At 55.6% G+C, this 24,510-nt stretch overlaps 56 non-coding genes across 56 annotated transcripts; 12 read left to right on the forward strand and 44 right to left on the reverse strand.

Moving 5' to 3' along the window:
• The first annotated feature begins 391 nt into the window (after positions 1-391).
• Positions 392-463, forward strand: Trnag-ucc (transfer RNA glycine (anticodon UCC)). The gene has a single exon. It is a non-coding gene; the product is annotated as a tRNA-Gly (tRNA).
• Positions 464-1,075: 612 nt separating this feature from the next.
• Trnai-aau (transfer RNA isoleucine (anticodon AAU)) lies at positions 1,076-1,149 on the reverse strand. Its single transcript has one exon. It is a non-coding gene; the product is annotated as a tRNA-Ile (tRNA).
• A 198-nt stretch (positions 1,150-1,347) lies between these two features.
• On the reverse strand, positions 1,348-1,419 carry Trnae-uuc (transfer RNA glutamic acid (anticodon UUC)). The gene has a single exon. It is a non-coding gene; the product is annotated as a tRNA-Glu (tRNA).
• Positions 1,420-1,720: 301 nt separating this feature from the next.
• On the reverse strand, positions 1,721-1,794 carry Trnat-cgu (transfer RNA threonine (anticodon CGU)). The gene has a single exon. It is a non-coding gene; the product is annotated as a tRNA-Thr (tRNA).
• A 381-nt stretch (positions 1,795-2,175) lies between these two features.
• On the reverse strand, positions 2,176-2,246 carry Trnag-gcc (transfer RNA glycine (anticodon GCC)). The gene has a single exon. It is a non-coding gene; the product is annotated as a tRNA-Gly (tRNA).
• A 323-nt stretch (positions 2,247-2,569) lies between these two features.
• Trnag-ucc (transfer RNA glycine (anticodon UCC)) lies at positions 2,570-2,641 on the forward strand. The gene has a single exon. It is a non-coding gene; the product is annotated as a tRNA-Gly (tRNA).
• A 611-nt stretch (positions 2,642-3,252) lies between these two features.
• Positions 3,253-3,326, reverse strand: Trnai-aau (transfer RNA isoleucine (anticodon AAU)). Its single transcript has one exon. It is a non-coding gene; the product is annotated as a tRNA-Ile (tRNA).
• A 198-nt stretch (positions 3,327-3,524) lies between these two features.
• Positions 3,525-3,596, reverse strand: Trnae-uuc (transfer RNA glutamic acid (anticodon UUC)). Its single transcript has one exon. It is a non-coding gene; the product is annotated as a tRNA-Glu (tRNA).
• A 303-nt stretch (positions 3,597-3,899) lies between these two features.
• Positions 3,900-3,972, reverse strand: Trnat-cgu (transfer RNA threonine (anticodon CGU)). Its single transcript has one exon. It is a non-coding gene; the product is annotated as a tRNA-Thr (tRNA).
• Positions 3,973-4,354: 382 nt separating this feature from the next.
• Trnag-gcc (transfer RNA glycine (anticodon GCC)) lies at positions 4,355-4,425 on the reverse strand. Its single transcript has one exon. It is a non-coding gene; the product is annotated as a tRNA-Gly (tRNA).
• A 323-nt stretch (positions 4,426-4,748) lies between these two features.
• Trnag-ucc (transfer RNA glycine (anticodon UCC)) lies at positions 4,749-4,820 on the forward strand. Its single transcript has one exon. It is a non-coding gene; the product is annotated as a tRNA-Gly (tRNA).
• Positions 4,821-5,432: 612 nt separating this feature from the next.
• On the reverse strand, positions 5,433-5,506 carry Trnai-aau (transfer RNA isoleucine (anticodon AAU)). Its single transcript has one exon. It is a non-coding gene; the product is annotated as a tRNA-Ile (tRNA).
• Positions 5,507-5,704: 198 nt separating this feature from the next.
• Trnae-uuc (transfer RNA glutamic acid (anticodon UUC)) lies at positions 5,705-5,776 on the reverse strand. Its single transcript has one exon. It is a non-coding gene; the product is annotated as a tRNA-Glu (tRNA).
• Positions 5,777-6,079: 303 nt separating this feature from the next.
• Positions 6,080-6,152, reverse strand: Trnat-cgu (transfer RNA threonine (anticodon CGU)). Its single transcript has one exon. It is a non-coding gene; the product is annotated as a tRNA-Thr (tRNA).
• Positions 6,153-6,534: 382 nt separating this feature from the next.
• Positions 6,535-6,605, reverse strand: Trnag-gcc (transfer RNA glycine (anticodon GCC)). The gene has a single exon. It is a non-coding gene; the product is annotated as a tRNA-Gly (tRNA).
• A 323-nt stretch (positions 6,606-6,928) lies between these two features.
• On the forward strand, positions 6,929-7,000 carry Trnag-ucc (transfer RNA glycine (anticodon UCC)). Its single transcript has one exon. It is a non-coding gene; the product is annotated as a tRNA-Gly (tRNA).
• Positions 7,001-7,612: 612 nt separating this feature from the next.
• On the reverse strand, positions 7,613-7,685 carry Trnai-aau (transfer RNA isoleucine (anticodon AAU)). The gene has a single exon. It is a non-coding gene; the product is annotated as a tRNA-Ile (tRNA).
• Positions 7,686-7,883: 198 nt separating this feature from the next.
• Positions 7,884-7,955, reverse strand: Trnae-uuc (transfer RNA glutamic acid (anticodon UUC)). Its single transcript has one exon. It is a non-coding gene; the product is annotated as a tRNA-Glu (tRNA).
• A 303-nt stretch (positions 7,956-8,258) lies between these two features.
• Trnat-cgu (transfer RNA threonine (anticodon CGU)) lies at positions 8,259-8,331 on the reverse strand. Its single transcript has one exon. It is a non-coding gene; the product is annotated as a tRNA-Thr (tRNA).
• Positions 8,332-8,713: 382 nt separating this feature from the next.
• Trnag-gcc (transfer RNA glycine (anticodon GCC)) lies at positions 8,714-8,784 on the reverse strand. Its single transcript has one exon. It is a non-coding gene; the product is annotated as a tRNA-Gly (tRNA).
• Positions 8,785-9,107: 323 nt separating this feature from the next.
• Positions 9,108-9,179, forward strand: Trnag-ucc (transfer RNA glycine (anticodon UCC)). The gene has a single exon. It is a non-coding gene; the product is annotated as a tRNA-Gly (tRNA).
• A 612-nt stretch (positions 9,180-9,791) lies between these two features.
• Positions 9,792-9,865, reverse strand: Trnai-aau (transfer RNA isoleucine (anticodon AAU)). Its single transcript has one exon. It is a non-coding gene; the product is annotated as a tRNA-Ile (tRNA).
• A 198-nt stretch (positions 9,866-10,063) lies between these two features.
• Trnae-uuc (transfer RNA glutamic acid (anticodon UUC)) lies at positions 10,064-10,135 on the reverse strand. Its single transcript has one exon. It is a non-coding gene; the product is annotated as a tRNA-Glu (tRNA).
• A 303-nt stretch (positions 10,136-10,438) lies between these two features.
• Positions 10,439-10,511, reverse strand: Trnat-cgu (transfer RNA threonine (anticodon CGU)). Its single transcript has one exon. It is a non-coding gene; the product is annotated as a tRNA-Thr (tRNA).
• A 382-nt stretch (positions 10,512-10,893) lies between these two features.
• Trnag-gcc (transfer RNA glycine (anticodon GCC)) lies at positions 10,894-10,964 on the reverse strand. The gene has a single exon. It is a non-coding gene; the product is annotated as a tRNA-Gly (tRNA).
• A 323-nt stretch (positions 10,965-11,287) lies between these two features.
• Trnag-ucc (transfer RNA glycine (anticodon UCC)) lies at positions 11,288-11,359 on the forward strand. The gene has a single exon. It is a non-coding gene; the product is annotated as a tRNA-Gly (tRNA).
• A 612-nt stretch (positions 11,360-11,971) lies between these two features.
• Positions 11,972-12,045, reverse strand: Trnai-aau (transfer RNA isoleucine (anticodon AAU)). The gene has a single exon. It is a non-coding gene; the product is annotated as a tRNA-Ile (tRNA).
• Positions 12,046-12,243: 198 nt separating this feature from the next.
• On the reverse strand, positions 12,244-12,315 carry Trnae-uuc (transfer RNA glutamic acid (anticodon UUC)). The gene has a single exon. It is a non-coding gene; the product is annotated as a tRNA-Glu (tRNA).
• Positions 12,316-12,618: 303 nt separating this feature from the next.
• Positions 12,619-12,691, reverse strand: Trnat-cgu (transfer RNA threonine (anticodon CGU)). Its single transcript has one exon. It is a non-coding gene; the product is annotated as a tRNA-Thr (tRNA).
• A 382-nt stretch (positions 12,692-13,073) lies between these two features.
• Trnag-gcc (transfer RNA glycine (anticodon GCC)) lies at positions 13,074-13,144 on the reverse strand. Its single transcript has one exon. It is a non-coding gene; the product is annotated as a tRNA-Gly (tRNA).
• Positions 13,145-13,467: 323 nt separating this feature from the next.
• On the forward strand, positions 13,468-13,539 carry Trnag-ucc (transfer RNA glycine (anticodon UCC)). The gene has a single exon. It is a non-coding gene; the product is annotated as a tRNA-Gly (tRNA).
• A 612-nt stretch (positions 13,540-14,151) lies between these two features.
• Positions 14,152-14,225, reverse strand: Trnai-aau (transfer RNA isoleucine (anticodon AAU)). Its single transcript has one exon. It is a non-coding gene; the product is annotated as a tRNA-Ile (tRNA).
• A 198-nt stretch (positions 14,226-14,423) lies between these two features.
• On the reverse strand, positions 14,424-14,495 carry Trnae-uuc (transfer RNA glutamic acid (anticodon UUC)). The gene has a single exon. It is a non-coding gene; the product is annotated as a tRNA-Glu (tRNA).
• Positions 14,496-14,798: 303 nt separating this feature from the next.
• Positions 14,799-14,871, reverse strand: Trnat-cgu (transfer RNA threonine (anticodon CGU)). Its single transcript has one exon. It is a non-coding gene; the product is annotated as a tRNA-Thr (tRNA).
• A 382-nt stretch (positions 14,872-15,253) lies between these two features.
• Trnag-gcc (transfer RNA glycine (anticodon GCC)) lies at positions 15,254-15,324 on the reverse strand. Its single transcript has one exon. It is a non-coding gene; the product is annotated as a tRNA-Gly (tRNA).
• A 323-nt stretch (positions 15,325-15,647) lies between these two features.
• On the forward strand, positions 15,648-15,719 carry Trnag-ucc (transfer RNA glycine (anticodon UCC)). The gene has a single exon. It is a non-coding gene; the product is annotated as a tRNA-Gly (tRNA).
• A 612-nt stretch (positions 15,720-16,331) lies between these two features.
• On the reverse strand, positions 16,332-16,405 carry Trnai-aau (transfer RNA isoleucine (anticodon AAU)). The gene has a single exon. It is a non-coding gene; the product is annotated as a tRNA-Ile (tRNA).
• Positions 16,406-16,603: 198 nt separating this feature from the next.
• Trnae-uuc (transfer RNA glutamic acid (anticodon UUC)) lies at positions 16,604-16,675 on the reverse strand. Its single transcript has one exon. It is a non-coding gene; the product is annotated as a tRNA-Glu (tRNA).
• A 303-nt stretch (positions 16,676-16,978) lies between these two features.
• On the reverse strand, positions 16,979-17,051 carry Trnat-cgu (transfer RNA threonine (anticodon CGU)). Its single transcript has one exon. It is a non-coding gene; the product is annotated as a tRNA-Thr (tRNA).
• A 382-nt stretch (positions 17,052-17,433) lies between these two features.
• Trnag-gcc (transfer RNA glycine (anticodon GCC)) lies at positions 17,434-17,504 on the reverse strand. The gene has a single exon. It is a non-coding gene; the product is annotated as a tRNA-Gly (tRNA).
• Positions 17,505-17,827: 323 nt separating this feature from the next.
• Trnag-ucc (transfer RNA glycine (anticodon UCC)) lies at positions 17,828-17,899 on the forward strand. The gene has a single exon. It is a non-coding gene; the product is annotated as a tRNA-Gly (tRNA).
• Positions 17,900-18,511: 612 nt separating this feature from the next.
• Positions 18,512-18,585, reverse strand: Trnai-aau (transfer RNA isoleucine (anticodon AAU)). Its single transcript has one exon. It is a non-coding gene; the product is annotated as a tRNA-Ile (tRNA).
• Positions 18,586-18,783: 198 nt separating this feature from the next.
• Positions 18,784-18,855, reverse strand: Trnae-uuc (transfer RNA glutamic acid (anticodon UUC)). The gene has a single exon. It is a non-coding gene; the product is annotated as a tRNA-Glu (tRNA).
• Positions 18,856-19,158: 303 nt separating this feature from the next.
• On the reverse strand, positions 19,159-19,231 carry Trnat-cgu (transfer RNA threonine (anticodon CGU)). Its single transcript has one exon. It is a non-coding gene; the product is annotated as a tRNA-Thr (tRNA).
• A 382-nt stretch (positions 19,232-19,613) lies between these two features.
• Trnag-gcc (transfer RNA glycine (anticodon GCC)) lies at positions 19,614-19,684 on the reverse strand. The gene has a single exon. It is a non-coding gene; the product is annotated as a tRNA-Gly (tRNA).
• Positions 19,685-20,007: 323 nt separating this feature from the next.
• Trnag-ucc (transfer RNA glycine (anticodon UCC)) lies at positions 20,008-20,079 on the forward strand. Its single transcript has one exon. It is a non-coding gene; the product is annotated as a tRNA-Gly (tRNA).
• A 612-nt stretch (positions 20,080-20,691) lies between these two features.
• On the reverse strand, positions 20,692-20,765 carry Trnai-aau (transfer RNA isoleucine (anticodon AAU)). Its single transcript has one exon. It is a non-coding gene; the product is annotated as a tRNA-Ile (tRNA).
• A 198-nt stretch (positions 20,766-20,963) lies between these two features.
• Trnae-uuc (transfer RNA glutamic acid (anticodon UUC)) lies at positions 20,964-21,035 on the reverse strand. Its single transcript has one exon. It is a non-coding gene; the product is annotated as a tRNA-Glu (tRNA).
• A 303-nt stretch (positions 21,036-21,338) lies between these two features.
• On the reverse strand, positions 21,339-21,411 carry Trnat-cgu (transfer RNA threonine (anticodon CGU)). The gene has a single exon. It is a non-coding gene; the product is annotated as a tRNA-Thr (tRNA).
• Positions 21,412-21,793: 382 nt separating this feature from the next.
• On the reverse strand, positions 21,794-21,864 carry Trnag-gcc (transfer RNA glycine (anticodon GCC)). The gene has a single exon. It is a non-coding gene; the product is annotated as a tRNA-Gly (tRNA).
• Positions 21,865-22,187: 323 nt separating this feature from the next.
• Positions 22,188-22,259, forward strand: Trnag-ucc (transfer RNA glycine (anticodon UCC)). The gene has a single exon. It is a non-coding gene; the product is annotated as a tRNA-Gly (tRNA).
• Positions 22,260-22,871: 612 nt separating this feature from the next.
• Positions 22,872-22,945, reverse strand: Trnai-aau (transfer RNA isoleucine (anticodon AAU)). Its single transcript has one exon. It is a non-coding gene; the product is annotated as a tRNA-Ile (tRNA).
• Positions 22,946-23,144: 199 nt separating this feature from the next.
• On the reverse strand, positions 23,145-23,215 carry Trnae-uuc (transfer RNA glutamic acid (anticodon UUC)). Its single transcript has one exon. It is a non-coding gene; the product is annotated as a tRNA-Glu (tRNA).
• A 304-nt stretch (positions 23,216-23,519) lies between these two features.
• Trnat-cgu (transfer RNA threonine (anticodon CGU)) lies at positions 23,520-23,592 on the reverse strand. Its single transcript has one exon. It is a non-coding gene; the product is annotated as a tRNA-Thr (tRNA).
• A 384-nt stretch (positions 23,593-23,976) lies between these two features.
• Positions 23,977-24,047, reverse strand: Trnag-gcc (transfer RNA glycine (anticodon GCC)). The gene has a single exon. It is a non-coding gene; the product is annotated as a tRNA-Gly (tRNA).
• A 322-nt stretch (positions 24,048-24,369) lies between these two features.
• On the forward strand, positions 24,370-24,443 carry Trnag-ucc (transfer RNA glycine (anticodon UCC)). Its single transcript has one exon. It is a non-coding gene; the product is annotated as a tRNA-Gly (tRNA).
• Positions 24,444-24,510: the final 67 nt, after the last annotated feature.

Here is a 24,510-nt window from a genome sequence, read left to right on the forward strand (position 1 = left end):
CATCGGCCGGGAATCGAACCCGGGCCGCCCGCGTGGCAGGCGAGCATTCTACCACTGAACCACCGATGCTCAGCTAGTTCACAGCTTCCTGCTGCTTTCCGCTGCAAACGTCTGAGGGGAAAGTGGACTGCCGTCCAGCGCCGTCGCATCCTCTCGAGAGAATGCTACAGACGCTGAATCCTGCACTGCACTGCTTAAAAATGATCGTCTAAGTACTCTTGCGGCGCACGCACGCGACGACTCTTGCCAAAGGACGCGAAATGTGCGTAGAGACGCTGCCTGGATGAGCTCGCCTACCCCGTAACGCGCCTACAGCTACGACCACCTTCAGGCGCCGCTGACAGGCGGGAAGCAGACACAGCGCGGCTCGCGAGGCGCGGAAGGGAACTGTGCGGTGGTGGTGTAATGGTCAGCATAGTTGCCTTCCAAGCAGTTGATCCGGGTTCGATTCCCGGCCACCGCAGCAGGCTTTTACTTTTGCGTATAAGTACTTTTGCCACGCGTCCTTAAATTAATGTTTCTTTCCCCATCTTACTCGCTGCAGGCCACCCTATAGCGTGTGCGTCGATTCCCCTTGAGTCTCGACTTGTCTCGACTTTGCTCAGCTGACGCGAGAGCTGACGCTCTCCAGTCGGCCTATATCAACACGACAAGCACGAGAAACGACTGAGAGAGGCAAGGAGAGGCGAGGCGGTGGACACACAGCACGCCGCTTCATTACACGGTGGCGTCTCCCTGACTGAATCGGGCTGCAGCTGCGAAAAGAAAGGAGAAAGACAAATAGGAAGCAAAATTGCCAACAGTACCCTGTGTTCCCATGCGGTCACCCGCCCAAGCACTGACAAGGGCCAAAGTTGTTACACGTCGGCAATCGGACATTTTCTTTCGTTTTCTCTTTGCCGTATCAGAACCAGCGTATTCAACATATTGTGGCCATTGCCGAGCGAATGCTGTAGCGCTTGCCGACAAGTCGGGTTCGGATCCTCTGTCAACGTCCACGCAGGGCGATGATCTTTTGGTCATCACACTCGCCAGCTGAAATCGGCGCTGCCTTTTCGTAGTAGTAAAAGCGTACTGGCCCGTGGGGGGATCGAACCCACGACCTTCGCGTTATTAGCACGACGCTCTAACCAACTGAGCTAACGGGCCTCGACGCGGACGGTTGCTCAGCCCTACGCTGGAAACACGTGGCATGAAGCCACACGCCACTTCTAGGGTCACCGTGTGCCTGCTCCGCTCGTCCATGTTCTGCTGGCGGTCATGAAACAGTAGCTGAATTGCGAGCAGGACGGGAAACGGCAGCACGCACAGCTGAAACTTGAGACGATTCGTGTGGAAAAAATTCCGTTCCGGTACCGGGAATCGAACCCGGGCCTCCTGGGTGAAAGCCAGGTATCCTAGCCACTAGACCACACCGGAGTTCGGCGTTCGTTGGACGGATCGGATGGTCTCTCGCACATTTCGTGCCGAGTCCCACGTCGGCACCCTTCTCTCTTTGCGAGCGTCTTTGCGCATACTGACTGCAAGGCGCGCACCTCAAAAGTCTCAGAGCAATGCATTTGGCTTCTTGCTCTACTGGGAGAAGAGGAAAAGGAAAGCTGTAAGTATCAATAACAGGAAGTAAACATTTTCTCGCTGAAGCGTTGAAACGTTGTGGATAACAAACAAGAAATAAGTTCGAGCCCTAGCGACAGCACCACCGTGACTCACAGAAAATTAAATGCCCGGGTGAGAATCGAACTCACGACCTTAAAATTACGAGACTTACGCGCTGCCTACTGCGCTACCGAGGCAGGGGGACGGGGGGAGACTGCTGGTCCTGGAAACTGGGTAAGCAGCGTACCCAATGTTAGACGCAGAGATACACTACTTCGTGGTTAACGCGTTCTGTTGCTACACGTGCATTGCCGGCCCAGTTGATTGCGGTGTTGCTGCAGCTTTTGCAACCATAGGCAGCACTCCCCGTCGTTCAAGTTCAGTGCCTCGGAGGCACCTGGACACAGCAACTTGTGAGGCCAGGCCGACGCCAGTCCGTAGAACATGACGCGAGCGTCCGAGTGGGGAACCGCGCGTGCTGCGTTCTCGTTTCTTCTCAAGGGAATCCCGCTATACATTCTTGTGGATCGTGCATCTCAAGCGCGCAAGTCACACGGCACCGCGGGAAAAGCAAAATGATGCATCGGCCGGGAATCGAACCCGGGCCGCCCGCGTGGCAGGCGAGCATTCTACCACTGAACCACCGATGCTCAGCTAGTTCACAGCTTCCTGCTGCTTTCCGCTGCAAACGTCTGAGGGGAAAGTGGGACTGCCGTCCAGCGCCGTCGCATCCTCTCGAGAGAATGCTACAGACGCTGAATCCTGCACTGCACTGCTTAAAAATGATCGTCTAAGTACTCTTGCGGCGCACGCACGCGACGACTCTTGCCAAAGGACGCGAAATGTGCGTAGAGACGCTGCCTGGATGAGCTCGCCTACCCCGTAACGCGCCTACAGCTACGACCACCTTCAGGCGCCGCTGACAGGCGGGAAGCAGACACAGCGCGGCTCGCGAGGCGCGGAAGGGAACTGTGCGGTGGTGGTGTAATGGTCAGCATAGTTGCCTTCCAAGCAGTTGATCCGGGTTCGATTCCCGGCCACCGCAGCAGGCTTTTACTTTTGCGTATAAGTACTTTTGCCACGCGTCCTTAAATTAATGTTTCTTTCCCCATCTTACTCGCTGCAGGCCACCCTATAGCGTGTGCGTCGATTCCCCTTGAGTCTCGACTTGTCTCGACTTTGCTCAGCTGACGCGAGAGCTGACGCTCTCCAGTCGGCCTATATCAACACGACAAGCACGAGAACGACTGAGAGAGGCAAGGAGAGGCGAGGCGGTGGACACACAGCACGCCGCTTCATTACACGGTGGCGTCTCCCTGACTGAATCGGGCTGCAGCTGCGAAAAGAAAGGAGAAAGACAAATAGGAAGCAAAATTGCCAACAGTACCCTGTGTTCCCATGCGGTCACCCGCCCAAGCACTGACAAGGGCCAAAGTTGTTACACGTCGGCAATCGGACATTTTCTTTCGTTTTCTCTTTGCCGTATCAGAACCAGCGTATTCAACATATTGTGGCCATTGCCGAGCGAATGCTGTAGCGCTTGCCGACAAGTCGGGTTCGGATCCTCTGTCAACGTCCACGCAGGGCGATGATCTTTTGGTCATCACACTCGCCAGCTGAAATCGGCGCTGCCTTTTCGTAGTAGTAAAAGCGTACTGGCCCGTGGGGGGATCGAACCCACGACCTTCGCGTTATTAGCACGACGCTCTAACCAACTGAGCTAACGGGCCTCGACGCGGACGGTTGCTCAGCCCTACGCTGGAAACACGTGGCATGAAGCCACACGCCACTTCTAGGGTCACCGTGTGCCTGCTCCGCTCGTCCATGTTCTGCTGGCGGTCATGAAACAGTAGCTGAATTGCGAGCAGGACGGGAAACGGCAGCACGCACAGCTGAAACTTGAGACGATTCGTGTGGAAAAAATTCCGTTCCGGTACCGGGAATCGAACCCGGGCCTCCTGGGTGAAAGCCAGGTATCCTAGCCACTAGACCACACCGGAGTTCGGCGTTCGTTGGACGGATCGGATGGTCTCTCGCACATTTCGTGCCGAGTCCCACGTCGGCACCCTTCTCTCTTTGCGAGCGTCTTTGCGCATACTGACTGGCAAGGCGCGCACCTCAAAAGTCTCAGAGCAATGCATTTGGCTTCTTGCTCTACTGGGAGAAGAGGAAAAGGAAAGCTGTAAGTATCAATAACAGGAAGTAAACATTTTCTCGCTGAAGCGTTGAAACGTTGTGGATAACAAACAAGAAATAAGTTCGAGCCCTAGCGACAGCACCACCGTGACTCACAGAAAATTAAATGCCCCGGGTGAGAATCGAACTCACGACCTTAAAATTACGAGACTTACGCGCTGCCTACTGCGCTACCGAGGCAGGGGGACGGGGGGAGACTGCTGGTCCTGGAAACTGGGTAAGCAGCGTACCCAATGTTAGACGCAGAGATACACTACTTCGTGGTTAACGCGTTCTGTTGCTACACGTGCATTGCCGGCCCAGTTGATTGCGGTGTTGCTGCAGCTTTTGCAACCATAGGCAGCACTCCCCGTCGTTCAAGTTCAGTGCCTCGGAGGCACCTGGACACAGCAACTTGTGAGGCCAGGCCGACGCCAGTCCGTAGAACATGACGCGAGCGTCCGAGTGGGGAACCGCGCGTGCTGCGTTCTCGTTTCTTCTCAAGGGAATCCCGCTATACATTCTTGTGGATCGTGCATCTCAAGCGCGCAAGTCACACGGCACCGCGGGAAAAGCAAAATGATGCATCGGCCGGGAATCGAACCCGGGCCGCCCGCGTGGCAGGCGAGCATTCTACCACTGAACCACCGATGCTCAGCTAGTTCACAGCTTCCTGCTGCTTTCCGCTGCAAACGTCTGAGGGGAAAGTGGGACTGCCGTCCAGCGCCGTCGCATCCTCTCGAGAGAATGCTACAGACGCTGAATCCTGCACTGCACTGCTTAAAAATGATCGTCTAAGTACTCTTGCGGCGCACGCACGCGACGACTCTTGCCAAAGGACGCGAAATGTGCGTAGAGACGCTGCCTGGATGAGCTCGCCTACCCCGTAACGCGCCTACAGCTACGACCACCTTCAGGCGCCGCTGACAGGCGGGAAGCAGACACAGCGCGGCTCGCGAGGCGCGGAAGGGAACTGTGCGGTGGTGGTGTAATGGTCAGCATAGTTGCCTTCCAAGCAGTTGATCCGGGTTCGATTCCCGGCCACCGCAGCAGGCTTTTACTTTTGCGTATAAGTACTTTTGCCACGCGTCCTTAAATTAATGTTTCTTTCCCCATCTTACTCGCTGCAGGCCACCCTATAGCGTGTGCGTCGATTCCCCTTGAGTCTCGACTTGTCTCGACTTTGCTCAGCTGACGCGAGAGCTGACGCTCTCCAGTCGGCCTATATCAACACGACAAGCACGAGAAACGACTGAGAGAGGCAAGGAGAGGCGAGGCGGTGGACACACAGCACGCCGCTTCATTACACGGTGGCGTCTCCCTGACTGAATCGGGCTGCAGCTGCGAAAAGAAAGGAGAAAGACAAATAGGAAGCAAAATTGCCAACAGTACCCTGTGTTCCCATGCGGTCACCCGCCCAAGCACTGACAAGGGCCAAAGTTGTTACACGTCGGCAATCGGACATTTTCTTTCGTTTTCTCTTTGCCGTATCAGAACCAGCGTATTCAACATATTGTGGCCATTGCCGAGCGAATGCTGTAGCGCTTGCCGACAAGTCGGGTTCGGATCCTCTGTCAACGTCCACGCAGGGCGATGATCTTTTGGTCATCACACTCGCCAGCTGAAATCGGCGCTGCCTTTTCGTAGTAGTAAAAGCGTACTGGCCCGTGGGGGGATCGAACCCACGACCTTCGCGTTATTAGCACGACGCTCTAACCAACTGAGCTAACGGGCCTCGACGCGGACGGTTGCTCAGCCCTACGCTGGAAACACGTGGCATGAAGCCACACGCCACTTCTAGGGTCACCGTGTGCCTGCTCCGCTCGTCCATGTTCTGCTGGCGGTCATGAAACAGTAGCTGAATTGCGAGCAGGACGGGAAACGGCAGCACGCACAGCTGAAACTTGAGACGATTCGTGTGGAAAAAATTCCGTTCCGGTACCGGGAATCGAACCCGGGCCTCCTGGGTGAAAGCCAGGTATCCTAGCCACTAGACCACACCGGAGTTCGGCGTTCGTTGGACGGATCGGATGGTCTCTCGCACATTTCGTGCCGAGTCCCACGTCGGCACCCTTCTCTCTTTGCGAGCGTCTTTGCGCATACTGACTGGCAAGGCGCGCACCTCAAAAGTCTCAGAGCAATGCATTTGGCTTCTTGCTCTACTGGGAGAAGAGGAAAAGGAAAGCTGTAAGTATCAATAACAGGAAGTAAACATTTTCTCGCTGAAGCGTTGAAACGTTGTGGATAACAAACAAGAAATAAGTTCGAGCCCTAGCGACAGCACCACCGTGACTCACAGAAAATTAAATGCCCCGGGTGAGAATCGAACTCACGACCTTAAAATTACGAGACTTACGCGCTGCCTACTGCGCTACCGAGGCAGGGGGACGGGGGGAGACTGCTGGTCCTGGAAACTGGGTAAGCAGCGTACCCAATGTTAGACGCAGAGATACACTACTTCGTGGTTAACGCGTTCTGTTGCTACACGTGCATTGCCGGCCCAGTTGATTGCGGTGTTGCTGCAGCTTTTGCAACCATAGGCAGCACTCCCCGTCGTTCAAGTTCAGTGCCTCGGAGGCACCTGGACACAGCAACTTGTGAGGCCAGGCCGACGCCAGTCCGTAGAACATGACGCGAGCGTCCGAGTGGGGAACCGCGCGTGCTGCGTTCTCGTTTCTTCTCAAGGGAATCCCGCTATACATTCTTGTGGATCGTGCATCTCAAGCGCGCAAGTCACACGGCACCGCGGGAAAAGCAAAATGATGCATCGGCCGGGAATCGAACCCGGGCCGCCCGCGTGGCAGGCGAGCATTCTACCACTGAACCACCGATGCTCAGCTAGTTCACAGCTTCCTGCTGCTTTCCGCTGCAAACGTCTGAGGGGAAAGTGGGACTGCCGTCCAGCGCCGTCGCATCCTCTCGAGAGAATGCTACAGACGCTGAATCCTGCACTGCACTGCTTAAAAATGATCGTCTAAGTACTCTTGCGGCGCACGCACGCGACGACTCTTGCCAAAGGACGCGAAATGTGCGTAGAGACGCTGCCTGGATGAGCTCGCCTACCCCGTAACGCGCCTACAGCTACGACCACCTTCAGGCGCCGCTGACAGGCGGGAAGCAGACACAGCGCGGCTCGCGAGGCGCGGAAGGGAACTGTGCGGTGGTGGTGTAATGGTCAGCATAGTTGCCTTCCAAGCAGTTGATCCGGGTTCGATTCCCGGCCACCGCAGCAGGCTTTTACTTTTGCGTATAAGTACTTTTGCCACGCGTCCTTAAATTAATGTTTCTTTCCCCATCTTACTCGCTGCAGGCCACCCTATAGCGTGTGCGTCGATTCCCCTTGAGTCTCGACTTGTCTCGACTTTGCTCAGCTGACGCGAGAGCTGACGCTCTCCAGTCGGCCTATATCAACACGACAAGCACGAGAAACGACTGAGAGAGGCAAGGAGAGGCGAGGCGGTGGACACACAGCACGCCGCTTCATTACACGGTGGCGTCTCCCTGACTGAATCGGGCTGCAGCTGCGAAAAGAAAGGAGAAAGACAAATAGGAAGCAAAATTGCCAACAGTACCCTGTGTTCCCATGCGGTCACCCGCCCAAGCACTGACAAGGGCCAAAGTTGTTACACGTCGGCAATCGGACATTTTCTTTCGTTTTCTCTTTGCCGTATCAGAACCAGCGTATTCAACATATTGTGGCCATTGCCGAGCGAATGCTGTAGCGCTTGCCGACAAGTCGGGTTCGGATCCTCTGTCAACGTCCACGCAGGGCGATGATCTTTTGGTCATCACACTCGCCAGCTGAAATCGGCGCTGCCTTTTCGTAGTAGTAAAAGCGTACTGGCCCGTGGGGGATCGAACCCACGACCTTCGCGTTATTAGCACGACGCTCTAACCAACTGAGCTAACGGGCCTCGACGCGGACGGTTGCTCAGCCCTACGCTGGAAACACGTGGCATGAAGCCACACGCCACTTCTAGGGTCACCGTGTGCCTGCTCCGCTCGTCCATGTTCTGCTGGCGGTCATGAAACAGTAGCTGAATTGCGAGCAGGACGGGAAACGGCAGCACGCACAGCTGAAACTTGAGACGATTCGTGTGGAAAAAATTCCGTTCCGGTACCGGGAATCGAACCCGGGCCTCCTGGGTGAAAGCCAGGTATCCTAGCCACTAGACCACACCGGAGTTCGGCGTTCGTTGGACGGATCGGATGGTCTCTCGCACATTTCGTGCCGAGTCCCACGTCGGCACCCTTCTCTCTTTGCGAGCGTCTTTGCGCATACTGACTGGCAAGGCGCGCACCTCAAAAGTCTCAGAGCAATGCATTTGGCTTCTTGCTCTACTGGGAGAAGAGGAAAAGGAAAGCTGTAAGTATCAATAACAGGAAGTAAACATTTTCTCGCTGAAGCGTTGAAACGTTGTGGATAACAAACAAGAAATAAGTTCGAGCCCTAGCGACAGCACCACCGTGACTCACAGAAAATTAAATGCCCCGGGTGAGAATCGAACTCACGACCTTAAAATTACGAGACTTACGCGCTGCCTACTGCGCTACCGAGGCAGGGGGACGGGGGGAGACTGCTGGTCCTGGAAACTGGGTAAGCAGCGTACCCAATGTTAGACGCAGAGATACACTACTTCGTGGTTAACGCGTTCTGTTGCTACACGTGCATTGCCGGCCCAGTTGATTGCGGTGTTGCTGCAGCTTTTGCAACCATAGGCAGCACTCCCCGTCGTTCAAGTTCAGTGCCTCGGAGGCACCTGGACACAGCAACTTGTGAGGCCAGGCCGACGCCAGTCCGTAGAACATGACGCGAGCGTCCGAGTGGGGAACCGCGCGTGCTGCGTTCTCGTTTCTTCTCAAGGGAATCCCGCTATACATTCTTGTGGATCGTGCATCTCAAGCGCGCAAGTCACACGGCACCGCGGGAAAAGCAAAATGATGCATCGGCCGGGAATCGAACCCGGGCCGCCCGCGTGGCAGGCGAGCATTCTACCACTGAACCACCGATGCTCAGCTAGTTCACAGCTTCCTGCTGCTTTCCGCTGCAAACGTCTGAGGGGAAAGTGGGACTGCCGTCCAGCGCCGTCGCATCCTCTCGAGAGAATGCTACAGACGCTGAATCCTGCACTGCACTGCTTAAAAATGATCGTCTAAGTACTCTTGCGGCGCACGCACGCGACGACTCTTGCCAAAGGACGCGAAATGTGCGTAGAGACGCTGCCTGGATGAGCTCGCCTACCCCGTAACGCGCCTACAGCTACGACCACCTTCAGGCGCCGCTGACAGGCGGGAAGCAGACACAGCGCGGCTCGCGAGGCGCGGAAGGGAACTGTGCGGTGGTGGTGTAATGGTCAGCATAGTTGCCTTCCAAGCAGTTGATCCGGGTTCGATTCCCGGCCACCGCAGCAGGCTTTTACTTTTGCGTATAAGTACTTTTGCCACGCGTCCTTAAATTAATGTTTCTTTCCCCATCTTACTCGCTGCAGGCCACCCTATAGCGTGTGCGTCGATTCCCCTTGAGTCTCGACTTGTCTCGACTTTGCTCAGCTGACGCGAGAGCTGACGCTCTCCAGTCGGCCTATATCAACACGACAAGCACGAGAAACGACTGAGAGAGGCAAGGAGAGGCGAGGCGGTGGACACACAGCACGCCGCTTCATTACACGGTGGCGTCTCCCTGACTGAATCGGGCTGCAGCTGCGAAAAGAAAGGAGAAAGACAAATAGGAAGCAAAATTGCCAACAGTACCCTGTGTTCCCATGCGGTCACCCGCCCAAGCACTGACAAGGGCCAAAGTTGTTACACGTCGGCAATCGGACATTTTCTTTCGTTTTCTCTTTGCCGTATCAGAACCAGCGTATTCAACATATTGTGGCCATTGCCGAGCGAATGCTGTAGCGCTTGCCGACAAGTCGGGTTCGGATCCTCTGTCAACGTCCACGCAGGGCGATGATCTTTTGGTCATCACACTCGCCAGCTGAAATCGGCGCTGCCTTTTCGTAGTAGTAAAAGCGTACTGGCCCGTGGGGGGATCGAACCCACGACCTTCGCGTTATTAGCACGACGCTCTAACCAACTGAGCTAACGGGCCTCGACGCGGACGGTTGCTCAGCCCTACGCTGGAAACACGTGGCATGAAGCCACACGCCACTTCTAGGGTCACCGTGTGCCTGCTCCGCTCGTCCATGTTCTGCTGGCGGTCATGAAACAGTAGCTGAATTGCGAGCAGGACGGGAAACGGCAGCACGCACAGCTGAAACTTGAGACGATTCGTGTGGAAAAAATTCCGTTCCGGTACCGGGAATCGAACCCGGGCCTCCTGGGTGAAAGCCAGGTATCCTAGCCACTAGACCACACCGGAGTTCGGCGTTCGTTGGACGGATCGGATGGTCTCTCGCACATTTCGTGCCGAGTCCCACGTCGGCACCCTTCTCTCTTTGCGAGCGTCTTTGCGCATACTGACTGGCAAGGCGCGCACCTCAAAAGTCTCAGAGCAATGCATTTGGCTTCTTGCTCTACTGGGAGAAGAGGAAAAGGAAAGCTGTAAGTATCAATAACAGGAAGTAAACATTTTCTCGCTGAAGCGTTGAAACGTTGTGGATAACAAACAAGAAATAAGTTCGAGCCCTAGCGACAGCACCACCGTGACTCACAGAAAATTAAATGCCCCGGGTGAGAATCGAACTCACGACCTTAAAATTACGAGACTTACGCGCTGCCTACTGCGCTACCGAGGCAGGGGGACGGGGGGAGACTGCTGGTCCTGGAAACTGGGTAAGCAGCGTACCCAATGTTAGACGCAGAGATACACTACTTCGTGGTTAACGCGTTCTGTTGCTACACGTGCATTGCCGGCCCAGTTGATTGCGGTGTTGCTGCAGCTTTTGCAACCATAGGCAGCACTCCCCGTCGTTCAAGTTCAGTGCCTCGGAGGCACCTGGACACAGCAACTTGTGAGGCCAGGCCGACGCCAGTCCGTAGAACATGACGCGAGCGTCCGAGTGGGGAACCGCGCGTGCTGCGTTCTCGTTTCTTCTCAAGGGAATCCCGCTATACATTCTTGTGGATCGTGCATCTCAAGCGCGCAAGTCACACGGCACCGCGGGAAAAGCAAAATGATGCATCGGCCGGGAATCGAACCCGGGCCGCCCGCGTGGCAGGCGAGCATTCTACCACTGAACCACCGATGCTCAGCTAGTTCACAGCTTCCTGCTGCTTTCCGCTGCAAACGTCTGAGGGGAAAGTGGGACTGCCGTCCAGCGCCGTCGCATCCTCTCGAGAGAATGCTACAGACGCTGAATCCTGCACTGCACTGCTTAAAAATGATCGTCTAAGTACTCTTGCGGCGCACGCACGCGACGACTCTTGCCAAAGGACGCGAAATGTGCGTAGAGACGCTGCCTGGATGAGCTCGCCTACCCCGTAACGCGCCTACAGCTACGACCACCTTCAGGCGCCGCTGACAGGCGGGAAGCAGACACAGCGCGGCTCGCGAGGCGCGGAAGGGAACTGTGCGGTGGTGGTGTAATGGTCAGCATAGTTGCCTTCCAAGCAGTTGATCCGGGTTCGATTCCCGGCCACCGCAGCAGGCTTTTACTTTTGCGTATAAGTACTTTTGCCACGCGTCCTTAAATTAATGTTTCTTTCCCCATCTTACTCGCTGCAGGCCACCCTATAGCGTGTGCGTCGATTCCCCTTGAGTCTCGACTTGTCTCGACTTTGCTCAGCTGACGCGAGAGCTGACGCTCTCCAGTCGGCCTATATCAACACGACAAGCACGAGAAACGACTGAGAGAGGCAAGGAGAGGCGAGGCGGTGGACACACAGCACGCCGCTTCATTACACGGTGGCGTCTCCCTGACTGAATCGGGCTGCAGCTGCGAAAAGAAAGGAGAAAGACAAATAGGAAGCAAAATTGCCAACAGTACCCTGTGTTCCCATGCGGTCACCCGCCCAAGCACTGACAAGGGCCAAAGTTGTTACACGTCGGCAATCGGACATTTTCTTTCGTTTTCTCTTTGCCGTATCAGAACCAGCGTATTCAACATATTGTGGCCATTGCCGAGCGAATGCTGTAGCGCTTGCCGACAAGTCGGGTTCGGATCCTCTGTCAACGTCCACGCAGGGCGATGATCTTTTGGTCATCACACTCGCCAGCTGAAATCGGCGCTGCCTTTTCGTAGTAGTAAAAGCGTACTGGCCCGTGGGGGGATCGAACCCACGACCTTCGCGTTATTAGCACGACGCTCTAACCAACTGAGCTAACGGGCCTCGACGCGGACGGTTGCTCAGCCCTACGCTGGAAACACGTGGCATGAAGCCACACGCCACTTCTAGGGTCACCGTGTGCCTGCTCCGCTCGTCCATGTTCTGCTGGCGGTCATGAAACAGTAGCTGAATTGCGAGCAGGACGGGAAACGGCAGCACGCACAGCTGAAACTTGAGACGATTCGTGTGGAAAAAATTCCGTTCCGGTACCGGGAATCGAACCCGGGCCTCCTGGGTGAAAGCCAGGTATCCTAGCCACTAGACCACACCGGAGTTCGGCGTTCGTTGGACGGATCGGATGGTCTCTCGCACATTTCGTGCCGAGTCCCACGTCGGCACCCTTCTCTCTTTGCGAGCGTCTTTGCGCATACTGACTGGCAAGGCGCGCACCTCAAAAGTCTCAGAGCAATGCATTTGGCTTCTTGCTCTACTGGGAGAAGAGGAAAAGGAAAGCTGTAAGTATCAATAACAGGAAGTAAACATTTTCTCGCTGAAGCGTTGAAACGTTGTGGATAACAAACAAGAAATAAGTTCGAGCCCTAGCGACAGCACCACCGTGACTCACAGAAAATTAAATGCCCCGGGTGAGAATCGAACTCACGACCTTAAAATTACGAGACTTACGCGCTGCCTACTGCGCTACCGAGGCAGGGGGACGGGGGGAGACTGCTGGTCCTGGAAACTGGGTAAGCAGCGTACCCAATGTTAGACGCAGAGATACACTACTTCGTGGTTAACGCGTTCTGTTGCTACACGTGCATTGCCGGCCCAGTTGATTGCGGTGTTGCTGCAGCTTTTGCAACCATAGGCAGCACTCCCCGTCGTTCAAGTTCAGTGCCTCGGAGGCACCTGGACACAGCAACTTGTGAGGCCAGGCCGACGCCAGTCCGTAGAACATGACGCGAGCGTCCGAGTGGGGAACCGCGCGTGCTGCGTTCTCGTTTCTTCTCAAGGGAATCCCGCTATACATTCTTGTGGATCGTGCATCTCAAGCGCGCAAGTCACACGGCACCGCGGGAAAAGCAAAATGATGCATCGGCCGGGAATCGAACCCGGGCCGCCCGCGTGGCAGGCGAGCATTCTACCACTGAACCACCGATGCTCAGCTAGTTCACAGCTTCCTGCTGCTTTCCGCTGCAAACGTCTGAGGGGAAAGTGGGACTGCCGTCCAGCGCCGTCGCATCCTCTCGAGAGAATGCTACAGACGCTGAATCCTGCACTGCACTGCTTAAAAATGATCGTCTAAGTACTCTTGCGGCGCACGCACGCGACGACTCTTGCCAAAGGACGCGAAATGTGCGTAGAGACGCTGCCTGGATGAGCTCGCCTACCCCGTAACGCGCCTACAGCTACGACCACCTTCAGGCGCCGCTGACAGGCGGGAAGCAGACACAGCGCGGCTCGCGAGGCGCGGAAGGGAACTGTGCGGTGGTGGTGTAATGGTCAGCATAGTTGCCTTCCAAGCGGTTGATCCGGGTTCGATTCCCGGCCACCGCAGCAGGCTTTTACTTTTGCGTATAAGTACTTTTGCCACGCGTCCTTAAATTAATGTTTCTTTCCCCATCTTACTCGCTGCAGGCCACCCTATAGCGTGTGCGTCGATTCCCCTTGAGTCTCGACTTGTCTCGACTTTGCTCAGCTGACGCGAGAGCTGACGCTCTCCAGTCGGCCTATATCAACACGACAAGCACGAGAAACGACTGAGAGAGGCAAGGAGAGGCGAGGCGGTGGACACACAGCACGCCGCTTCATTACACGGTGGCGTCTCCCTGACTGAATCGGGCTGCAGCTGCGAAAAGAAAGGAGAAAGACAAATAGGAAGCAAAATTGCCAACAGTACCCTGTGTTCCCATGCGGTCACCCGCCCAAGCACTGACAAGGGCCAAAGTTGTTACACGTCGGCAATCGGACATTTTCTTTCGTTTTCTCTTTGCCGTATCAGAACCAGCGTATTCAACATATTGTGGCCATTGCCGAGCGAATGCTGTAGCGCTTGCCGACAAGTCGGGTTCGGATCCTCTGTCAACGTCCACGCAGGGCGATGATCTTTTGGTCATCACACTCGCCAGCTGAAATCGGCGCTGCCTTTTCGTAGTAGTAAAAGCGTACTGGCCCGTGGGGGGATCGAACCCACGACCTTCGCGTTATTAGCACGACGCTCTAACCAACTGAGCTAACGGGCCTCGACGCGGACGGTTGCTCAGCCCTACGCTGGAAACACGTGGCATGAAGCCACACGCCACTTCTAGGGTCACCGTGTGCCTGCTCCGCTCGTCCATGTTCTGCTGGCGGTCATGAAACAGTAGCTGAATTGCGAGCAGGACGGGAAACGGCAGCACGCACAGCTGAAACTTGAGACGATTCGTGTGGAAAAAATTCCGTTCCGGTACCGGGAATCGAACCCGGGCCTCCTGGGTGAAAGCCAGGTATCCTAGCCACTAGACCACACCGGAGTTCGGCGTTCGTTGGACGGATCGGATGGTCTCTCGCACATTTCGTGCCGAGTCCCACGTCGGCACCCTTCTCTCTTTGCGAGCGTCTTTGCGCATACTGACTGGCAAGGCGCGCACCTCAAAAGTCTCAGAGCAATGCATTTGGCTTCTTGCTCTACTGGGAGAAGAGGAAAAGGAAAGCTGTAAGTATCAATAACAGGAAGTAAACATTTTCTCGCTGAAGCGTTGAAACGTTGTGGATAACAAACAAGAAATAAGTTCGAGCCCTAGCGACAGCACCACCGTGACTCACAGAAAATTAAATGCCCCGGGTGAGAATCGAACTCACGACCTTAAAATTACGAGACTTACGCGCTGCCTACTGCGCTACCGAGGCAGGGGGACGGGGGGAGACTGCTGGTCCTGGAAACTGGGTAAGCAGCGTACCCAATGTTAGACGCAGAGATACACTACTTCGTGGTTAACGCGTTCTGTTGCTACACGTGCATTGCCGGCCCAGTTGATTGCGGTGTTGCTGCAGCTTTTGCAACCATAGGCAGCACTCCCCGTCGTTCAAGTTCAGTGCCTCGGAGGCACCTGGACACAGCAACTTGTGAGGCCAGGCCGACGCCAGTCCGTAGAACATGACGCGAGCGTCCGAGTGGGGAACCGCGCGTGCTGCGTTCTCGTTTCTTCTCAAGGGAATCCCGCTATACATTCTTGTGGATCGTGCATCTCAAGCGCGCAAGTCACACGGCACCGCGGGAAAAGCAAAATGATGCATCGGCCGGGAATCGAACCCGGGCCGCCCGCGTGGCAGGCGAGCATTCTACCACTGAACCACCGATGCTCAGCTAGTTCACAGCTTCCTGCTGCTTTCCGCTGCAAACGTCTGAGGGGAAAGTGGGACTGCCGTCCAGCGCCGTCGCATCCTCTCGAGAGAATGCTACAGACGCTGAATCCTGCACTGCACTGCTTAAAAATGATCGTCTAAGTACTCTTGCGGCGCACGCACGCGACGACTCTTGCCAAAGGACGCGAAATGTGCGTAGAGACGCTGCCTGGATGAGCTCGCCTACCCCGTAACGCGCCTACAGCTACGACCACCTTCAGGCGCCGCTGACAGGCGGGAAGCAGACACAGCGCGGCTCGCGAGGCGCGGAAGGGAACTGTGCGGTGGTGGTGTAATGGTCAGCATAGTTGCCTTCCAAGCAGTTGATCCGGGTTCGATTCCCGGCCACCGCAGCAGGCTTTTACTTTTGCGTATAAGTACTTTTGCCACGCGTCCTTAAATTAATGTTTCTTTCCCCATCTTACTCGCTGCAGGCCACCCTATAGCGTGTGCGTCGATTCCCCTTGAGTCTCGACTTGTCTCGACTTTGCTCAGCTGACGCGAGAGCTGACGCTCTCCAGTCGGCCTATATCAACACGACAAGCACGAGAAACGACTGAGAGAGGCAAGGAGAGGCGAGGCGGTGGACACACAGCACGCCGCTTCATTACACGGTGGCGTCTCCCTGACTGAATCGGGCTGCAGCTGCGAAAAGAAAGGAGAAAGACAAATAGGAAGCAAAATTGCCAACAGTACCCTGTGTTCCCATGCGGTCACCCGCCCAAGCACTGACAAGGGCCAAAGTTGTTACACGTCGGCAATCGGACATTTTCTTTCGTTTTCTCTTTGCCGTATCAGAACCAGCGTATTCAACATATTGTGGCCATTGCCGAGCGAATGCTGTAGCGCTTGCCGACAAGTCGGGTTCGGATCCTCTGTCAACGTCCACGCAGGGCGATGATCTTTTGGTCATCACACTCGCCAGCTGAAATCGGCGCTGCCTTTTCGTAGTAGTAAAAGCGTACTGGCCCGTGGGGGGATCGAACCCACGACCTTCGCGTTATTAGCACGACGCTCTAACCAACTGAGCTAACGGGCCTCGACGCGGACGGTTGCTCAGCCCTACGCTGGAAACACGTGGCATGAAGCCACACGCCACTTCTAGGGTCACCGTGTGCCTGCTCCGCTCGTCCATGTTCTGCTGGCGGTCATGAAACAGTAGCTGAATTGCGAGCAGGACGGGAAACGGCAGCACGCACAGCTGAAACTTGAGACGATTCGTGTGGAAAAAATTCCGTTCCGGTACCGGGAATCGAACCCGGGCCTCCTGGGTGAAAGCCAGGTATCCTAGCCACTAGACCACACCGGAGTTCGGCGTTCGTTGGACGGATCGGATGGTCTCTCGCACATTTCGTGCCGAGTCCCACGTCGGCACCCTTCTCTCTTTGCGAGCGTCTTTGCGCATACTGACTGGCAAGGCGCGCACCTCAAAAGTCTCAGAGCAATGCATTTGGCTTCTTGCTCTACTGGGAGAAGAGGAAAAGGAAAGCTGTAAGTATCAATAACAGGAAGTAAACATTTTCTCGCTGAAGCGTTGAAACGTTGTGGATAACAAACAAGAAATAAGTTCGAGCCCTAGCGACAGCACCACCGTGACTCACAGAAAATTAAATGCCCCGGGTGAGAATCGAACTCACGACCTTAAAATTACGAGACTTACGCGCTGCCTACTGCGCTACCGAGGCAGGGGGACGGGGGGAGACTGCTGGTCCTGGAAACTGGGTAAGCAGCGTACCCAATGTTAGACGCAGAGATACACTACTTCGTGGTTAACGCGTTCTGTTGCTACACGTGCATTGCCGGCCCAGTTGATTGCGGTGTTGCTGCAGCTTTTGCAACCATAGGCAGCACTCCCCGTCGTTCAAGTTCAGTGCCTCGGAGGCACCTGGACACAGCAACTTGTGAGGCCAGGCCGACGCCAGTCCGTAGAACATGACGCGAGCGTCCGAGTGGGGAACCGCGCGTGCTGCGTTCTCGTTTCTTCTCAAGGGAATCCCGCTATACATTCTTGTGGATCGTGCATCTCAAGCGCGCAAGTCACACGGCACCGCGGGAAAAGCAAAATGATGCATCGGCCGGGAATCGAACCCGGGCCGCCCGCGTGGCAGGCGAGCATTCTACCACTGAACCACCGATGCTCAGCTAGTTCACAGCTTCCTGCTGCTTTCCGCTGCAAACGTCTGAGGGGAAAGTGGGACTGCCGTCCAGCGCCGTCGCATCCTCTCGAGAGAATGCTACAGACGCTGAATCCTGCACTGCACTGCTTAAAAATGATCGTCTAAGTACTCTTGCGGCGCACGCACGCGACGACTCTTGCCAAAGGACGCGAAATGTGCGTAGAGACGCTGCCTGGATGAGCTCGCCTACCCCGTAACGCGCCTACAGCTACGACCACCTTCAGGCGCCGCTGACAGGCGGGAAGCAGACACAGCGCGGCTCGCGAGGCGCGGAAGGGAACTGTGCGGTGGTGGTGTAATGGTCAGCATAGTTGCCTTCCAAGCAGTTGATCCGGGTTCGATTCCCGGCCACCGCAGCAGGCTTTTACTTTTGCGTATAAGTACTTTTGCCACGCGTCCTTAAATTAATGTTTCTTTCCCCATCTTACTCGCTGCAGGCCACCCTATAGCGTGTGCGTCGATTCCCCTTGAGTCTCGACTTGTCTCGACTTTGCTCAGCTGACGCGAGAGCTGACGCTCTCCAGTCGGCCTATATCAACACGACAAGCACGAGAAACGACTGAGAGAGGCAAGGAGAGGCGAGGCGGTGGACACACAGCACGCCGCTTCATTACACGGTGGCGTCTCCTTGACTGAATCGGGCTGCAGCTGCGAAAAGAAAGGAGAAAGACAAATAGGAAGCAAAATTGCCAACAGTACCCTGTGTTCCCATGCGGTCACCCGCCCAAGCACTGACAAGGGCCAAAGTTGTTACACGTCGGCAATCGGACATTTTCTTTCGTTTTCTCTTTGCCGTATCAGAACCAGCGTATTCAACATATTGTGGCCATTGCCGAGCGAATGCTGTAGCGCTTGCCGACAAGTCGGGTTCGGATCCTCTGTCAACGTCCACGCAGGGCGATGATCTTTTGGTCATCACACTCGCCAGCTGAAATCGGCGCTGCCTTTTCGTAGTAGTAAAAGCGTACTGGCCCGTGGGGGGATCGAACCCACGACCTTCGCGTTATTAGCACGACGCTCTAACCAACTGAGCTAACGGGCCTCGACGCGGACGGTTGCTCAGCCCTACGCTGGAAACACGTGGCATGAAGCCACACGCCACTTCTAGGGTCACCGTGTGCCTGCTCCGCTCGTCCATGTTCTGCTGGCGGTCATGAAACAGTAGCTGAATTGCGAGCAGGACGGGAAACGGCAGCACGCACAGCTGAAACTTGAGACGATTCGTGTGGAAAAAATTCCGTTCCGGTACCGGGAATCGAACCCGGGCCTCCTGGGTGAAAGCCAGGTATCCTAGCCACTAGACCACACCGGAGTTCGGCGTTCGTTGGACGGATCGGATGGTCTCTCGCACATTTCGTGCCGAGTCCCACGTCGGCACCCTTCTCTCTTTGCGAGCGTCTTTGCGCATACTGACTGGCAAGGCGCGCACCTCAAAAGTCTCAGAGCAATGCATTTGGCTTCTTGCTCTACTGGGAGAAGAGGAAAAGGAAAGCTGTAAGTATCAATAACAGGAAGTAAACATTTTCTCGCTGAAGCGTTGAAACGTTGTGGATAACAAACAAGAAATAAGTTCGAGCCCTAGCGACAGCACCACCGTGACTCACAGAAAATTAAATGCCCCGGGTGAGAATCGAACTCACGACCTTAAAATTACGAGACTTACGCGCTGCCTACTGCGCTACCGAGGCAGGGGGACGGGGGGAGACTGCTGGTCCTGGAAACTGGGTAAGCAGCGTACCCAATGTTAGACGCAGAGATACACTACTTCGTGGTTAACGCGTTCTGTTGCTACACGTGCATTGCCGGCCCAGTTGATTGCGGTGTTGCTGCAGCTTTTGCAACCATAGGCAGCACTCCCCGTCGTTCAAGTTCAGTGCCTCGGAGGCACCTGGACACAGCAACTTGTGAGGCCAGGCCGACGCCAGTCCGTAGAACATGACGCGAGCGTCCGAGTGGGGAACCGCGCGTGCTGCGTTCTCGTTTCTTCTCAAGGGAATCCCGCTATACATTCTTGTGGATCGTGCATCTCAAGCGCGCAAGTCACACGGCACCGCGGGAAAAGCAAAATGATGCATCGGCCGGGAATCGAACCCGGGCCGCCCGCGTGGCAGGCGAGCATTCTACCACTGAACCACCGATGCTCAGCTAGTTCACAGCTTCCTGCTGCTTTCCGCTGCAAACGTCTGAGGGGAAAGTGGGACTGCCGTCCAGCGCCGTCGCATCCTCTCGAGAGAATGCTACAGACGCTGAATCCTGCACTGCACTGCTTAAAAATGATCGTCTAAGTACTCTTGCGGCGCACGCACGCGACGACTCTTGCCAAAGGACGCGAAATGTGCGTAGAGACGCTGCCTGGATGAGCTCGCCTACCCCGTAACGCGCCTACAGCTACGACCACCTTCAGGCGCCGCTGACAGGCGGGAAGCAGACACAGCGCGGCTCGCGAGGCGCGGAAGGGAACTGTGCGGTGGTGGTGTAATGGTCAGCATAGTTGCCTTCCAAGCAGTTGATCCGGGTTCGATTCCCGGCCACCGCAGCAGGCTTTTACTTTTGCGTATAAGTACTTTTGCCACGCGTCCTTAAATTAATGTTTCTTTCCCCATCTTACTCGCTGCAGGCCACCCTATAGCGTGTGCGTCGATTCCCCTTGAGTCTCGACTTGTCTCGACTTTGCTCAGCTGACGCGAGAGCTGACGCTCTCCAGTCGGCCTATATCAACACGACAAGCACGAGAAACGACTGAGAGAGGCAAGGAGAGGCGAGGCGGTGGACACACAGCACGCCGCTTCATTACACGGTGGCGTCTCCCTGACTGAATCGGGCTGCAGCTGCGAAAAGAAAGGAGAAAGACAAATAGGAAGCAAAATTGCCAACAGTACCCTGTGTTCCCATGCGGTCACCCGCCCAAGCACTGACAAGGGCCAAAGTTGTTACACGTCGGCAATCGGACATTTTCTTTCGTTTTCTCTTTGCCGTATCAGAACCAGCGTATTCAACATATTGTGGCCATTGCCGAGCGAATGCTGTAGCGCTTGCCGACAAGTCGGGTTCGGATCCTCTGTCAACGTCCACGCAGGGCGATGATCTTTTGGTCATCACACTCGCCAGCTGAAATCGGCGCTGCCTTTTCGTAGTAGTAAAAGCGTACTGGCCCGTGGGGGGATCGAACCCACGACCTTCGCGTTATTAGCACGACGCTCTAACCAACTGAGCTAACGGGCCTCGACGCGGACGGTTGCTCAGCCCTACGCTGGAAACACGTGGCATGAAGCCACACGCCACTTCTAGGGTCACCGTGTGCCTGCTCCGCTCGTCCATGTTCTGCTGGCGGTCATGAAACAGTAGCTGAATTGCGAGCAGGACGGGAAACGGCAGCACGCACAGCTGAAACTTGAGACGATTCGTGTGGAAAAAATTCCGTTCCGGTACCGGGAATCGAACCCGGGCCTCCTGGGTGAAAGCCAGGTATCCTAGCCACTAGACCACACCGGAGTTCGGCGTTCGTTGGACGGATCGGATGGTCTCTCGCACATTTCGTGCCGAGTCCCACGTCGGCACCCTTCTCTCTTTGCGAGCGTCTTTGCGCATACTGACTGGCAAGGCGCGCACCTCAAAAGTCTCAGAGCAATGCATTTGGCTTCTTGCTCTACTGGGAGAAGAGGAAAAGGAAAGCTGTAAGTATCAATAACAGGAAGTAAACATTTTCTCGCTGAAGCGTTGAAACGTTGTGGATAACAAACAAGAAATAAGTTCGAGCCCTAGCGACAGCACCACCGTGACTCACAGAAAATTAAATGCCCCGGGTGAGAATCGAACTCACGACCTTAAAATTACGAGACTTACGCGCTGCCTACTGCGCTACCGAGGCAGGGGGACGGGGGGAGACTGCTGGTCCTGGAAACTGGGTAAGCAGCGTACCCAATGTTAGACGCAGAGATACACTACTTCGTGGTTAACGCGTTCTGTTGCTACACGTGCATTGCCGGCCCAGTTGATTGCGGTGTTGCTGCAGCTTTTGCAACCATAGGCAGCACTCCCCGTCGTTCAAGTTCAGTGCCTCGGAGGCACCTGGACACAGCAACTTGTGAGGCCAGGCCGACGCCAGTCCGTAGAACATGACGCGAGCGTCCGAGTGGGGAACCGCGCGTGCTGCGTTCTCGTTTCTTCTCAAGGGAATCCCGCTATACATTCTTGTGGATCGTGCATCTCAAGCGCGCAAGTCACACGGCACCGCGGGAAAAGCAAAATGATGCATCGGCCGGGAATCGAACCCGGGCCGCCCGCGTGGCAGGCGAGCATTCTACCACTGAACCACCGATGCTCAGCTAGTTCACAGCTTCCTGCTGCTTTCCGCTGCAAACGTCTGAGGGGAAAGTGGGACTGCCGTCCAGCGCCGTCGCATCCTCTCGAGAGAATGCTACAGACGCTGAATCCTGCACTGCACTGCTTAAAAATGATCGTCTAAGTACTCTTGCGGCGCACGCACGCGACGACTCTTGCCAAAGGACGCGAAATGTGCGTAGAGACGCTGCCTGGATGAGCTCGCCTACCCCGTAACGCGCCTACAGCTACGACCACCTTCAGGCGCCGCTGACAGGCGGGAAGCAGACACAGCGCGGCTCGCGAGGCGCGGAAGGGAACTGTGCGGTGGTGGTGTAATGGTCAGCATAGTTGCCTTCCAAGCAGTTGATCCGGGTTCGATTCCCGGCCACCGCAGCAGGCTTTTACTTTTGCGTATAAGTACTTTTGCCACGCGTCCTTAAATTAATGTTTCTTTCCCCATCTTACTCGCTGCAGGCCACCCTATAGCGTGTGCGTCGATTCCCCTTGAGTCTCGACTTGTCTCGACTTTGCTCAGCTGACGCGAGAGCTGACGCTCTCCAGTCGGCCTATATCAACACGACAAGCACGAGAAACGACTGAGAGAGGCAAGGAGAGGCGAGGCGGTGGACACACAGCACGCCGCTTCATTACACGGTGGCGTCTCCTTGACTGAATCGGGCTGCAGCTGCGAAAAGAAAGGAGAAAGACAAATAGGAAGCAAAATTGCCAACAGTACCCTGTGTTCCCATGCGGTCACCCGCCCAAGCACTGACAAGGGCCAAAGTTGTTACACGTCGGCAATCGGACATTTTCTTTCGTTTTCTCTTTGCCGTATCAGAACCAGCGTATTCAACATATTGTGGCCATTGCCGAGCGAATGCTGTAGCGCTTGCCGACAAGTCGGGTTCGGATCCTCTGTCAACGTCCACGCAGGGCGATGATCTTTTGGTCATCACACTCGCCAGCTGAAATCGGCGCTGCCTTTTCGTAGTAGTAAAAGCGTACTGGCCCGTGGGGGGATCGAACCCACGACCTTCGCGTTATTAGCACGACGCTCTAACCAACTGAGCTAACGGGCCTCGACGCGGACGGTTGCTCAGCCCTACGCTGGAAACACGTGGCATGAAGCCACACGCCACTTCTAGGGTCACCGTGTGCCTGCTCCGCTCGTCCATGTTCTGCTGGCGGTCATGAAACAGTAGCTGAATTGCGAGCAGGAACGGGAAACGGCAGCACGCACAGCTGAAACTTGAGACGATTCGTGTGGAAAAAATTCCGTTCCGGTACCGGGAATCGAACCGGGCCTCCTGGGTGAAAGCCAGGTATCCTAGCCACTAGACCACACCGGAGTTCGGCGTTCGTTGGACGGATCGGATGGTCTCTCGCACATTTTCGTGCCGAGTCCCACGTCGGCACCCTTCTCTCTTTGCGAGCGTCTTTGCGCATACTGACTGGCAAGGCGCGCACCTCAAAAGTCTCAGAGCAATGCATTTGGCTTCTTGCTCTACTGGGAGAAGAGGAAAAGGAAAGCTGTAAGTATCAATAACAGGAAGTAAACATTTTCTCGCTGAAGCGTTGAAACGTTGTGGATAACAAACAAGAAATAAGTTCGAGCCCTAGCGACAGCACCACCGTGACTCACAGAAAATTAAATGCCCCGGGTGAGAATCGAACTCACGACCTTAAAATTACGAGACTTACGCGCTGCCTACTGCGCTACCGAGGCAGGGGGACGGGGGAGACTGCTGGTCCTGGAAACTGGGTAAGCAGCGTACCCAATGTTAGACGCAGAGATACACTACTTCGTGGTTAACGCGTTCTGTTGCTACACGTGGCCATTGCCGCCCAGTTGATTGCGGTGTTGCTGCAGCTTTTGCAACCATAGGCAGCACTCCCCGTCGTTCAAGTTCAGTGCCTCGGAGGCACCTGGACACAGCAACTTGTGAGGCCAGGGCCGACGCCAGTCCCGTAGAACATGACGCGAGCGTCCGAGTGGGGAACCGCGCGTGCTGCGTTCTCGTTTCTTCTCAAGGGAATCCCGCTATACATTCTTGTGGATCGTGCATCTCAAGCGCGCAAGTCACACGGCACCGCGGGAAAAGCAAAATGATGCATCGGCCGGGAATCGAACCCGGGCCGCCCGCGTGGCAGGCGAGCATTCTACCACTGAACCACCGATGCTCAGCTAGTTCACAGCTTCCTGCTGCTTTCCGCTGCAAACGTCTGAGGGGAAAGTGGGACTGCCGTCCAGCGCCGTCGCATCCTCTCGAGAGAATGCTACAGACGCTGAATCCTGCACTGCACTGCTTAAAAATGATCGTCTAAGTACTCTTGCGGCGCACGCACGCGACGACTCTTGCCAAAGGACGCGAAATGTGCGTAGAGACGCTGCCTGATGAGCTCGCCTACCCCGTAACGCGCCTACAGCTACGACCACCTTCAGGCGCCGCTGACAGGCGGGAAGCAGACACAGCGCGGCTCGCGAGGCGCGGAAGGGAACTGTGCGGTGGTGGTGTAATGGTCAGCATAGTTGCCTTCCAAGCAGTTTGATCCGGGTTCGATTCCCGGCCACCCGCAGCAGGCTTTTACTTTTGCGTATAAGTACTTTTGCCACGCGTCCTTAAATTAATGTTTCTTTCCCCAT

This window comes from Schistocerca cancellata, unplaced genomic scaffold (assembly GCF_023864275.1).
Source record: "Schistocerca cancellata isolate TAMUIC-IGC-003103 unplaced genomic scaffold, iqSchCanc2.1 HiC_scaffold_567, whole genome shotgun sequence".
Taxonomy (NCBI): Eukaryota; Metazoa; Arthropoda; class Insecta; order Orthoptera; family Acrididae; genus Schistocerca; species Schistocerca cancellata.